This window comes from Salvia hispanica, chromosome 2, assembly GCF_029641045.1.
Source record: "Salvia hispanica isolate PSC_SH4W2 chromosome 2, Shi_PSC_v1, whole genome shotgun sequence".
NCBI lineage: Eukaryota > Viridiplantae > Streptophyta > Magnoliopsida > Lamiales > Lamiaceae > Salvia > Salvia hispanica.
This window is the reverse complement of record NC_142693.1, coordinates 42,094,151-42,108,729: the sequence shown is the minus strand read 5'-3', so window position 1 is coordinate 42,108,729 and position 14,579 is coordinate 42,094,151. Positions and strand designations below refer to the sequence as shown.

The 14,579-nt window shown below is 32.5% G+C and overlaps 2 pseudogenes; both read left to right on the top strand.

Moving 5' to 3' along the window:
- Positions 1–4,266: 4,266 nt before the first annotated feature.
- Positions 4,267–6,287, top strand: LOC125195378 (receptor-like protein 2; annotated as a pseudogene).
- Positions 6,288–12,673: 6,386 nt separating this feature from the next.
- Positions 12,674–13,461, top strand: LOC148932435 (uncharacterized; annotated as a pseudogene).
- The last annotated feature ends 1,118 nt before the right edge of the window (positions 13,462–14,579 follow it).

The window sequence follows — 14,579 nt, the reverse complement described above, 5'->3', positions numbered from 1 at the left end:
CACGGTTCCAAACTGCCGATTTTTTGCGGTTCTAGCTTGATTTCACGGTAGTGGATCTCATATTCAACTAACTCATTTCTATTCACATTTTATAAAACTAATATATAAAAGTGGACTCATATTCCACTAATTTTTTCAACTCATTTTTTGTTACATTTTTAAAACTCGTGTTGTGCTGCAAGATCACAGTAGGACAATATTTGGAAGATGGAGAGGGTATTAGACTATTAGTGGAAATATGAATTATGTTAAGGGGAATGAAAAAAAAGGGAGTTTGACGAAGACACGCAGTCAAATCTGAATAGTTTTAACAAATTTTTTTTTCATGTCAAGTTGACGTAATTATTATGCTGGACTTATTGACCAAAGCCAAAAATAGGTTGAAAAGGAAATCTCAATCTTCATAAAAAACAAATAATTGTCATCATAAAATATCGCAACTTGCAATATAAATTCAAAACTAATAATAATACATCGTTCAAAACTAATAATAATAGTACATCGTTACCTTAGATCACTCTCACACGACAAAGAACAAATGTATAGCGACTCGTGCATCCTATTCCTAATTCACATTTATGAAAATTCTCATTAATTCATATGCAATTATGGTTGTCATATTCGAATTCTTTTGACATGGGAATTGGTATGATCTACAAACTTGTAATCTATAACAACTAGTGTTAACTTAGAATATATTCATTCTATCATTTTGATATCATGGATAAATAAAATAAGTGACAATATCATTACATAAAACTAAAAAATTTAGGAATATATACCAAAAGTATATAAATCATATACAAATAAAATTTAGGGGACAATAATATCATTGTAAAAAGATAAAATGATGAACTATAAAACAAATAAAAATATATATATATATATATAAATACAAATATTAATAAAACCTAATATTAGTAAATAAAATAATAATTCGTAAGTCATGAAAAAAATACTTCTATTTGTAAACAACCTTAAAAAGTAAGAAATAGAACATAATCAATTAATGTATTATAGATGGATAATTATTTTGCATTGTAGGGGAGTGTTATATTACTAAATCAATACTTAATTGCTAACTACAATTAAATAATAGCCATTAGATATTCAAATTAAGGATCTAGATCATTAGCACTATAAATAAAAAATGTCAATAAGGGTATTAAGGTCAATTTAACAGATTAGTTGTAACTAACTTTTGAAAAATATATCATAATTTTAAAATGCATAACTTTCTTGATTTAAATTATTTTTTCGCACAACATATATCAAATTAAAGATAAATTCATAAGGATTCTAACGAGATCTCATTTGCATATGTTCCGATGTCAAAATTTGAAAAAAAATAAAAAAATTTCATAATTTCGTTAACAACTTTATATCAGTACACGACACATAATATGTCGATACAATGCTTGTACAATGTCAATATGAAATCGTATTGACATTGTTATGTCTTTGTGTTGATGTATTTCATACACTATATCGATATTGTGTTTCTAAACCTTAAATTTGATAGTTGTTATTATCTTTTTAATATTAAAAAATAAAAAAACGAAATTACACATGACAAATTGTAGATCACAAGATTTCTAAAATCATATGCTCTTAAATTAGTTGTAATTAGCAATTAAATGATAAGTTAGCAATTAATCACTCCCCGATGTTTTAAGTTATCATAGTTTTTATTAGCTATACTATATTCAAAAATAAATTAATTCATGTAATTATGGTAGAATTATTTTTCAAATCGTAATCAAACTTTAAACAATGGAATTTTGTTTGAAAATTCAAAACCTAATAGCAATTTAATTCCATAATTTTAGAGATAGATGCATAATTATAGGGATAGATTCTAACTAATTTAGATATATATAATACACGTAAACGTAATTCAAAATATAGTATGACATAAAGATATTATACTAAACAATTATACTCCATATGTAAAATATCTCTATCGTTTTCTATATTAGTTCGTTTTGGCATACAAATTTTTCATTTCCTAAATTAATTAGTTATTTTAAAATTATCTTACCCTAAATAAAATAAATATTATGAAGCCTGTACCCCTCCCTCTTCTGTTTATGCAGTCCTCCCTCTTCTCTTTATCTTCTTATATGGTTGCAAGCTAAATTTTCACCATCAAATCCTCTGGAAGTGCTTCTTCCGTTCTTTTATATATCGGTTTCTTTTTCTCCCTTTTCCTCTTGCCTTCCCTTCTTTTTCTATATTGTTTCCTTAAATTAACTATAAACATTTTCTATATTTTCAAAATAAAACAGAATATTGACAGTTCAAATGCAATTTAAGAAATAAAAAATGTTTGTAAACAGTGTAACCCCAAGGCGTTTTTAATTGTTGAACTTTTGAGTAAAAAAATTATTTTGTGAATGAATATTTATAGAGATTTGCTTTGTTTTAACTGACTCTTCTTATTCCTGTATTGATTAGGCAGAATGAAAGAAAATCTCTCTAATTAAACAATGGTTAATTAGCATTTGTTGTAGAATAAAGAGAAAATTAATGTGTTAATTAGGATTGGCTGTAAAACCAAAATCGTTTAATTTCTATCGTTAATTATTTTTTTATTTTATTTTAGGCAAAACACATTCTTAGGTCCTCATACTTTAATCAAAATGTTAATTAGGTTCTCGTACAATTTTTTCGTTTTAATAGGTCCTTATACCTTTCTGATAAATTTCATCACATCCTCGTACAATTTTTTCGTTTTAGTAGATCCTTAAACTTTGATTATAACTTTTATTAGGTCCTTATACAATTTTTTATTTTAAGATATTCTTTCACTTTTATTTTAGATAGTAATTTATATTTAATTAAATTTAATGAATCTTTTAATTTTATTATTTAACTTATCTTATGATTATAAATATTCAGGGAAACATATCTTTCAATATAAATATAAATAATCAATTGAAAATTCAGAAGTTATTCTAAAAAAAATTCGATTTTAATATTCAATCATCACGGTTAATCTTTTTATTATTCTCTACAACTTATTGAGATTATTGAATAACAAGATGATATTATCTTTATAGACTATGCTAAGTTAAATAATGGAATATTAAAAAGTTCAATTAAATTTAGATTATTATCCAAGATAAATGTAAAATAGTCCCTAAAACAAAAGATTGTACAAGGACCTAATGAAAGTTACGATAAAAGTATAAGGTCCTACTAAAACGAAAATATGTACGAGGACCTGATAAAAATATTGTGAAAAGTATAAGGACCTATTAAAACGAAAAAATTGTACAAGGATCTAATGAACATTTTGACTAAAGTATAAGGACCTAAGAATGTATTTTACCTTTTTTATAATATTCATAAAACCATTTCTTTAATTTGTTTTCTAAAATTCTCCGTTTACATATGTATAGATAGATATATTATAAAATAGTAATGGGATTTATGAAAATCCGGATACTCTCATGATACTAAATTAATTCCCTTCGGGGGTGTTCGGTTGACAAGACTAAATCTCATGATTAAATATGTATCATGTTTGGTTCATAAGATTGACCCCCTCAACTTAATCCTAGATGGATAGTCTCATGATAATTAGTCATAACCTCCTCCCTCCAACTAAACTAATCATACAACTTAATCCTATATGGATAGTCTTATGATAATTAGTCATGGCAACCGAACACCACCTTCATGTTCACAGTCATTGGATATAATAATTGTAATTAACTGCAAGAATAATAACCCAAAATTTATTCATAATTGGCCGTTACAAAATGCACATATTTCTTGCATAACTGCACGAAATTTTACGCCAAAATTTATTCATGATTGATACACCAAAATTTATAAATAATTAAATTCATAGCCAAAATTTATGAATATTTCAAAAGAAGTGTCTTTATATATGTATAGATATAAGTTAATATGGCGATGAACCGCAATTCAATTGGTAATACGATTCTCCTCCGTTCAATAGGTTGAGATTTTAGTCATGATGAGAGTGACTAACAAATCTGATACTAATGAGAATTATATTCTCTTGATTATTCAAATATTACTCAAGATTGTGGTTGATAATTAAAGTGGAGTTTCCAGGGAAAGTTAAACTTGATTCATATTTTATTTGGTAAAAAGCAAGTGTTTCATGTTTTTGTTCGAAATAAGTGTCCATTTTTTGTTCTTTTAATAAGGGTGGACCTATCCCATTTCCCTCTGCACTAATGAATATATAAGGAGAGGATGAAGGGAAAAGAAGGAGAAAAATTAATCAAAATGGCCAAACCCATGTTACTTCTGATCCTCTCTCAATTTGTTCCTCCTCTCACAAAATGTACTAAGTTGCAATAAACAAGAACAAGAATCCTTACTAACATTCATCTCTTCCCACTCCCCTCCCCTCAGTCTCAGCCTCAACTGGTTTCCCTCCACCAATTGCTGCCATTGGCAAGGCATAGCCTGCACATCCCGCAACGGCGCTCCTCGTGTCACACATCTTTGGCTGCCGGAAAAAAATATCTCTGCCACCTCCCTCACAATACCAAGCCTTCCTTTCCTAGCCCACATAAATCTCTCCCATAATCATCTCTCTGGCCTCCTCCCCGCTCTCCCTCCTCGCCTCCTCACTCTCGACTTGAGCTTCAACTCCCTCTTCGGCCCACTCATCCGCACTCTCCCAATCACCATCCACACTCTAGACCTCTCAAGCAACCGCTTCAATGGCTCCTTTGATCCCTCCTTTCTTCTCCTTCAATCATCCAATTTACTCATCTTCAACATCAGCAACAATAGTTTCACCTCCTCCAATCCTTCATCTATTTGCAACATCTCCCCACTCATCAAAATCATGGATTACTCCATGAATCAATTCATTGGTCCTACATCACCTTCCCTCGCCAAATGCTCAAATCTTCAAATTTTCAGAGCAGGCTCCAACTCCCTCACGGGTCCACTGCCACGCGACCTTTACACCTTGACAAAGTTGCAAGAAATATCTCTACATAACAACCAACTTTCCAGGTCAATCAACAAGGCCATTGTGTACCTTTCAAACCTCATTATCTTAGAGCTCCATGCCAATCAACTAAGCGGTGAGATTCCTCAAAATATAGGGCTGCTTTCCAAATTAGAGCAACTGCAACTCCACTCCAACAACCTCAACGGAACCTTCCCACCCTCTCTAACAAAATGCACCAACCTCACCACTCTCCTCCCTCGCAACAACCTCCTCAACGGCCAAATCTCCACTCTCAATTTTTCCAAACTCCAACATTTACAAGCCCTTGATCTTGGCAACAACACCTTCTCTGGTAACATCCCGGACACCCTGTGCTTGTGCAAGTCCATCACAGCAATCCGGCTCGCCTTCAACCAGCTCAGTGGCGAAGTCCCTCCTTGTATGGCCTCTCTCAAATCTCTCACACACATCTCCCTTACCGAAAACCACCTCTCCAACGTTGTGGGAGCCCTGAACACACTCAAACACTGCCAAAATCTGGCAGTCCTCTTCCTCAACAGATGCTTCCACGACGAGAGAATGCCCGACAATGACGACCTGCTGCACTCGGACACCTTCAAGAATCTGCAGATTCTGACTCTAGGAGGATGCCAACTCAAAGGCCAAATCCCAACTTGGATTTCAAAACTGAAAAAGCTCAAAGTTCTGAACCTCTCATTAAACAAACTCTCAGGCGCAATTCCAGCGTGGGTAGGATCAATGCCAAGTTTGTACATCCTCAACTTAACTCAAAACTCACTCACTGGAGAGATCCCACGTGAGATAACGAGGCTGCCTGCGCTGATATCCGACAAAAGCAGCACAGACTTGAGCCATCTCGCGTTGCCCTTTCTATACAACAATCTTCAATACAACCGACTCTTCAACCTTCCATGCAGCCTGAAACTCGGGAACAATAACCTCAGCGGCCGAATTCCGACAGAAATCGGGCAACTAAAGCTCCTCCAAAGATTGGAACTGCGCAACAACAAGTTGACCGGAAGCATTGCTGAACAGCTTTCGAATCTGACAAATTTAGAGAAATTGGACATGTCAGGGAATGATCTGACGGGAGAGATTTCGAAATCGCTGACGAAGCTGCATTTCCTGTCAGAATTCAGCGTGGCGGATAATGACTTGGAAGGGGAGATTCCAAAAGGGGGTCAGTTTGAGACGTTTGGAATTGGAGCGTTTGAAGGGAACCCTAAACCCTAAACTATGCGGCGAGGTGATACACAGGAGCTGCAGTGCGGTTGTGATAAACAGGCCTATGCCCGAGGGGAGATTTCTCTTATTTTAACATTTTTTTTCTCATTCCCTCTTTACCAATTTCTTATTAAATCAAATGAAACTATTTTCTATGGACAAAACAAGTATACGAAACAAATCATTATATCAAGTTTTAAAATCACAAATGTATACAACAGCAGTATATTATACTAATAAAAAGTTATATAATCAAATAAGTTTCAAAAATTCAGCCGATAATAGAAAAGGATAGGAATTTGTAGATTTGGATGTAATCAAATGCAAACTCCAAATATTGTACAAATTCCAAACTATGATCTGAACCGTTAGAAAATGTCAAAAAATAATAAAATAATAGCAAAAAAAATGTCAACATAGTATTTTGACGGTTGATACTGTGTTGACATTGTGTTGAAACTGTATTTACATTTTTTGTTGCTATTATTTTACCATCTGATATTTTTTAATGATCCAAATAAAAGTTTGAAGTTTATTATTTATACAATATTTAAAATTTATATTTTATCACTACAACACGTTATATTAGAAGCTACCAAATGTCATACATTTATAATAATAATAATAAATTATGATACACTTTCAAAACCTTTCACTTTCTCCCCTTAGGATAAGAAAAAATTTTGAAATTCTGCAATTATCAAAATCTATAAAAAGATGTTTATATTCAGCCAAAAAAAAGATATAATTGTGGAAATGACAACACACTTTTTTACACTATTGTGGCGTCTTAAGTGCAATAAATAGTGTGAGGTGGATTGTGAATTTTTAGCCGTACAAAGTTAAGGGAAATGCTATGTAGCCATATTAAAGTTAAGGGAAATGCTATGTAGCCATATTATAGCTGGCCATAAAATGGCATTTTAGTAAATTTGGATGTCATAGATATTAATACTTCAAATATCTCAATTAATGCCTTAATAATTTTACACTATTGCCCTTTCTATATAACTGTTATTGTTTTTCTAATTTCTCTTCACAAATCCGATTTTAACATTTCCTTTTCAGATTTATTCTTCTTTTTTTTTATAATTTTTTTCAGTAATTATTTTATACTGATTTTTTATTTTATGGTTAAACTTTAATCTCTTTAAAAAAAATCTTTTACTGTATATATTATACGATACTAAAGTTTAAGTCAATAGTAATTTATAAGTTGTGATACTATATATTATCATATTATATTTTAATATTATCAATTTTATTAAAAACCTACTTTTTATGATATAAATTTCATACATCAATATAATTTCATATTGATGGTTTTGAATATAATTTCATACATCAATATAGTACTATTTATGGTTTTGAATACTATAGTAGCGTGTACAAAATTTAAACACGGCATAACTATTAGTTCCAACTTAAATTTTATTACAAAAAATATAAAGTAAAATTTAAAATAGAGTAATTGTATTGAAAAAAACATGAAATTACTCATATCTCCCACTCTCTTAGAAAAATCAAAATCCTTCCCTATTGCATTAGTATATTAATGTATAGCCTATAATATACTAATAGGTTTGTGTTAAAATGACAACACCTCTTAAAGTGACATTGTGACACCACGTAGTCAATAATATTATAAACGCTAGACATCAATCTATAGGTTGTTGTCTAGCGTATTGGATATTGCTGGTCAAGAAAAAATTATTGTAAATTGTTGTGTAGCGTATTGGATATTGCTGACCGAGAAAATTTACCCTTAGGCATTTTTTATGATTGCCACATGGTAGCTGATTATTCGTTCACGTGTTCAAATGATTGACTAGGAATGGTGGTATAGTGTTACTTTAAGAGGTGTTATCATTTTAATGCACCCCCTATACTAATATATTTAAAAAATACTTAAATGACAATATCAAAATATAACATTAATTATACATAATATTTTATACAAGTAATATATTTTTCCAATTATAAGGTGTGATATAATCTAATAATAATAGCAATTAATATTATAATTGTTAACATGGAGTATAAGCTTAGTACTTTTAAAAAATGAGCTGCTAGCCGATGATGATGGTTGAATTACTTATAAAACAATGATTATTAAATTATAGTACTTGTATGTATCAAATTAATTAATAACTTTAATTTGTTTCAAAACAAATACTACTACTTAACTACATATTTTATGGAGTATAATTTAAGGGTTTATTCTATGTTTAATTATTTTATTCTAAATAATTATAACCTCACAATAATTTAAATTAACTTAATAAACTATATAATTGCCACATCATTTTTTTATTAAATTTAAAAAAAAAACATAATATCATCATCAAATTTTGTTTTAAGGGACTTGTACAGTATTTTGAATCACTACTTTGTTCTTGGGCATACATGGATTGATGGTAGTTGTTAATTACATTGCCTATATGCAAAATTCAAAATTTTTAATCGTGAAGATGTTGTAAACGTAATTCTAAATAATTCAATTGCAACCAACCATCTCAATGTTTAAATGGTGGCAAACGAATATTATACTTAATTAATAAATTAAATTGATGAATAGTTCAGTAAGTGTAATTACAAATAAGAAAAAAATAGCTATAGTTTGTAATATTATATACGTACATTGTTATAATTTCCAATTATTATTGAATAAAAATAGCTATAAAAATAATGTAATAGTATTTTTTTAATAAATAGTATTCAACTAATTTTACAATCAATTGAAGTTTAGATGTATCAACTGGAAATAGATTTTTTTTAAAAAAAATAGAAATTTGATTTAATTCTAAATTAATTGAATAATTAAATACTAAACTGAATTTAGAGATTAACTGAAATCTATAATTCCTAAACTGAATCAAAGATGAATTGAAATCTTCAATGTCTTTAGCTGAATTTGAAATCAATTGAACCAGTAATTGAATTTGAGATAAATTGAATTACTCAATCATTCAATTAAATTTAATACATAAATTAAAAATTTCAATTATTCAACTAAATCGAAGTTATATTGTAGGAGTATCTAATAACGACCGAAATCCCAAATTATTTAATTACATAAACACAAGATCAAATTTAAATTTTCATTTGAACTTAAGATAAGTTTAAGTCCACAATCACTCAAATATAAAAAATTAATAGATTAAAAGGCATTAGTTTATCATTAATAGATTTTAACATATTCTTATTTTTAATCATTAGTAATAAATTATATTGCGATACAATCATACTATTTACTTCTATGGAATCAAACTATAAAATGGTTAATAAATAAATTAATAATATAAAACCGATGTATTTATGAACTATAATAATTAAAAATATTTAAAGAATGCAACTACACAAGTGCGTTATATATATGAAAAGATATCTCCCCGACTAAAAGGGTACAATTGTCCCAATTATGTTTGCTGTTTTTGAGGTGAATTAATTTTGTTGAATTAGCATTAATTACACTAATTTTTTATTTAGTTTTTAGGTGTGTGGCCAGCCACATTATGGCCATTTAACATCACTCCAAAATTAATAGGTTATGGGTGGCTAGTTATAAAAGTGGCATTGAATGTCACAAATATTATCTACCGTTATTTCGTTTAGTGGACAATTACTCATGCAATAAATGAAGAGCCTAATAAATATTGCTTTATGTTACATTATTTAATACTTCGTCCCACGTTAGACACACTTTTTTGTAATTATTTTAAAAATATGATAGTACTAATAAATAATTATAATAAATAAAAAAATAAAATCAAAAAAGAAAAATGTAGAGAACATCACTATACCTATTTCTCTTCAGCCAAAAAAATGTAGTATGAGACTGAAAATACTACGCAACTCTCAATGATATTTATGTTATTATATTCAAAACTTGCATTTTGTAATATCAGCAAAATAAACATATTTGCGAGGTCGTGGACCGTGGGATCAAATGCCTTCCATCAAAAAAATTTCTTGTAATTGAGTATTTCACTATATTTTATTCATAAAATAATCATATACTAGTAAAATAAATATCAATAAATATAAAATACCTTAAACTTAAAAAAATAACTAAACTATAAATTTTAAATAAATAACAAAATAATATTATTTTCTTAAGTACTCCCTCCGTTCCATAGTAATAGAGTCATTTTGCCATTTTAATACGTTCCATTGTAATTGAGTCATTTCGTCTTCTTCAGCTTTTCTGATCTGTTGTTGCTCTGTTTCCTTTACACTGATCTGTTGAGGAAGATGATTTTGTTAAAGTTATTTTACTTTTCGTTCCTTTCTGCAGGGGCCTGACAACCCCGTTTATTCTGTTTGTCTTTTGATGCACTATTTTTTAGCACTATTAATACCTGCAAGTATACATAATAGAAATAGTTTAGCCAAAGGTCAGTACCGGATATCGAACATGGGGAAAACAAACACAAACTGTTTATCTTCTACTAAGACTCAATCACTATCTGGAAGAACCGAAAGATTTTGAAAACTTTTGAAAACAGAAAAGAATAGAAAGCGAATAACAACTAGATGCAATTAAAACACAGAGATAAACGATAGAGATAAGGGAATTCCAGGGATATGCGTTCACAGTTATGGTTATACAAATTCTAAACTACAATACCCTAGCACAGTTATTACTTTGATAGGACGAGTCACCTAGCTTATGCTCATGCGATGCAAACATTGATTACAAAATTAGGATTGTCAATCCTAACATGTAACTCCATAAAGCTCCTAAGACCCTTGAAAAGTCCTCACTCTCAAATAACAGTGATGTTTTAAGGGAAGCTAACTGTAGCGTCTACTAAGTGGATCTAACTCGCTAGAACTCTCTCACAGTTATGAAGCAAGTTATATTAAATCATGCAAGATTGTGTCACTCAATCATGCACCATCAGAATTACTTAGGGAAGAAACAAAGTAAAAGTAAAAACAAAACAGATATTAAATAGAAAAATAGAATTGTATAACCAAAGTCGTTACTAACACATCTCTAGAATCCTATGAGTTTAGTTACACATAATGAAATAAGCTAAACACATAGATTGAATGGAAGACAATTTGAACATAAAACTAAAGCAAATAAAACCCGTAGGTTGAATCCTTGTCGTTCTTAATGCTCTTGAAATCCTTCTTCAACTCCTTGCACAAAGATGTACTCTAGCTTTTAATCTCTGGGAATTTATGTTGCAAAAAGAAGCTCTAATTTGATGAAGCTTGAGGTCCTATTTATAGGGAAAAGTTAATCCTCATTGTAGAAGGAAAAGATCTTCAAAATATGGTAAATCTTGAAGCAGATCTAGGTCTGATTGGATTCGCCGCCTTTCTCTAGCGGGCCGCCGCACCTTGGCTAGCGGTCGCCGCATTGCATTCCAGAGTCTCTGTTCCTTCGACGGCGGACCGCCGCATGAATTCCGGCGGTCGCCGGGCGAGACTCTTTCCCAAGTGTAAATTTCCGAGGCGGGCCGCTACATAGCTCTGACCGCTGGGCGCCGGCGGTCGCCGTACAACGTGCGGCGGTCGCCGGTCGCCGTCTGAACTTCAGAATTCTAGACTTTGCGTTTTGACTCTCTTTTTCGGCTCAAATATACACATTTCTCACAAAACCTGCAAAATATCAAAATAGATAAAATATGCAAATAATGGACATGTAGAGTGATTTTAATATAAAAAACGTACCAAATAATGGCCTTAAAACAGTGCAAAATCCGAGCGTATTTTTTTTTTATAGTAATGTCTTTTGAGTTGATCAGTTGGGTATTTTAGTTGTTCAGCTTAGTTAGTTTTTCTCCTTTCCAGAGCCAGTAGACACTTAACCCACCTCCAAAGTAAAGCGTGGCAGCAGCCAAGCCCCAAGCCATATCACACAAACATGTCACAACGCCTCATTTATGTGGGATCGATCGTTACTTCCCTATACTAGTTAGTTAGTATTAGTGTGTTAAGGTTTTTGTTCGATCGCCCTCCAGTCAGCTATTCCCTTCTTCTCACTCGAGTCGGCGCCACTCAGCTTGATCAGCCTGAGATTTTACTGGATCCACTAAGTCGTACTCTGCAGGTAAACAGGAAGAAATAGGCTGGCCTGATTAGGAAGGCCGCAACGATACACACACTCTTTAAAGAGGAAGAAGAGCGCGCGCGAAAAGGAAGGCCGAACAAGCTGCCTCTCTTCAAAATAGTTGTCTCCTTTTATCGTTGAGGCTCGGATCCCTAGGGTGCTTTTCTTTGTTGCTTTTACACTTGTTCCCTTCGCAAAAGATCCTTTAATATGTTCTTCGCTTCTCATTCTACTCCCACCATCGCTGTTGTGATCTCCTAGGTCAGGTTTCGAATTGACATACTTCACTTCGATTATCCTTTGATTCCATCTGCCTGGTAAATTCGTATCAGCTTCCTGGGTCCGACAGATTTTCTACGCACCTAAACTTATAAACGCGTGTTAGCTCATTGAAATCACAAACCCCATAACCAATGCACGAAATGAGCCTTAATAAAGGGGGGACAATGTTTGCCGCTACTATGACCGATCTCTCGGCTAAGTTGATCGATACTGATCGTCGGAGGGAGGATCTGGATAAGCTCCGTGATCGTGCAGAGGTGGTGCGTGATCTGCAGTTGAAAGAACTTCACGAGGAGTTCATTGCCTTGCAGATGCAATAGAATAAGTTGATGTCTCGGATGCTGGCTTCGGGCGACAGTGTTGCGTGGGTAGGGGGTCAACCAAGAGCACCTTATATCTCTACACGCAAATCTATGGTGGGTTTCCAATCTTCTCTGGAGAGGATTTGGCCGGCTGGTTTCTAAGGTACGATCATTTCTTCTCCGTCGAACTGACACTTGATGATTCGAAGGTGCGGTCGGCGGTCATTAATTTTGAAGGTCGAGCTCTCCAATGGTTCCAAAATTGGTCCAAATACCAGGATTAACTGATGGAAACTCCTTGGTCTTTATTTATGCGAGCTTTGGAAGGGCGTTTTGGTGATCACTTGCTCGAAAATCCAATGACTAAGCTTCTATCTCTTAAACAAACGGGTTCGTTCTCTTATTACCAAGATAAGTTTGAGTTACTTTTGGGTCATGTTTTTCTATCTGAATCGTATGTTATTAGTCATGTCATAAATGGATTGCGGCCTTATGTCGAAAAGGTTGTGCGGTTGTTTATGCCCCAAATTTGGGGGGTTAGGAATCGAAGCTATCATCTACTAATGCGGGTAATCCACCGTGTTGCCTACCCCTATCATGCCTGCCTTCAAGAGTAAGCGACTTATGACTGAGGAGGAAATGACTGATCGACAAGCAAAGAGTTCGTGCTATGGCTGCAAAGAGAAGTGTGAGAGAGGCCATAAGTGTGCTAGGAATCAGTTATACATTCTGGAAATAGATGATGTTGTCAATAGGGAAGCTCTAGAGAATAAAACTGATAATGCAGTTGATAAACCTATTGATGATGATGATAATCCATTGATTTCTATTCATGCTATTAGTGGATCGGTTTCTAGAGGATTTAGGACTATGAGGTGAAGGAACTGGCAGTGGAAGCGTAGTCGCGTGTTGATTATCATAACTTGAATTAATCATGCTTTAAGAATATTGAAACCTAAAACATGCTTTTCTACGGAGCAGAAATAATACCTAATTAATTCTCCAAAGAATTGATGATGGCTAGCGACTTCTCCACGTGACGCTTTGAATACTAGACCACGAATCTTCTCTCTGGTTCCCGAACTGTACTCCAATATCAGTGTGGGCTGATCTCACCGGAATACTAGGACTTAAATAAAGAAGACAGAAATTCTACTCCTAAGAGGATAGGAAAAATTCGTCCAGCTCTATAGGGGGGGAGGGGGGCGAAAATTTTGAGAAAAATAATAATGATTTGTGTTATCTTTCTGTCTCTTTTATTCTCCTATTTATATTAAGTTCCTTTTGAGCCCAGACAGGGATCTATGGAAGGTTTTGGATATGGGCTCATCCAATTCACTTTTTACTAATTAAATTGAACCCACAATTTAATATAATCTTTAATTGGAAAATTACGAGCAGCCACTACAGAAGTAATGCATAATCAATACCGTATGCTCAATGCTAACCTATATTGATTAAGAAACAAATATTTATCAAGACCTCACCTTTCAGTAGATAGCCCAAGGACAAGTCTTGCTGTTAGATCCGTTCAGTGCTTTACCACACCAATGTCATCTTATTTTAGTAAGGCTTAGAAATATGCGGACTGACAGTGCAACCTTTCACGATGGATAGTCTAATTCTATCTAGGTCGTGAAATTCTTCTTATTTTTTATTTAGGACTGGCTGTGTTACATTAAAGTGGACGCCGCCCACAACCGGTCTACTAAAACAAAGACTTAGACTTTGTTAA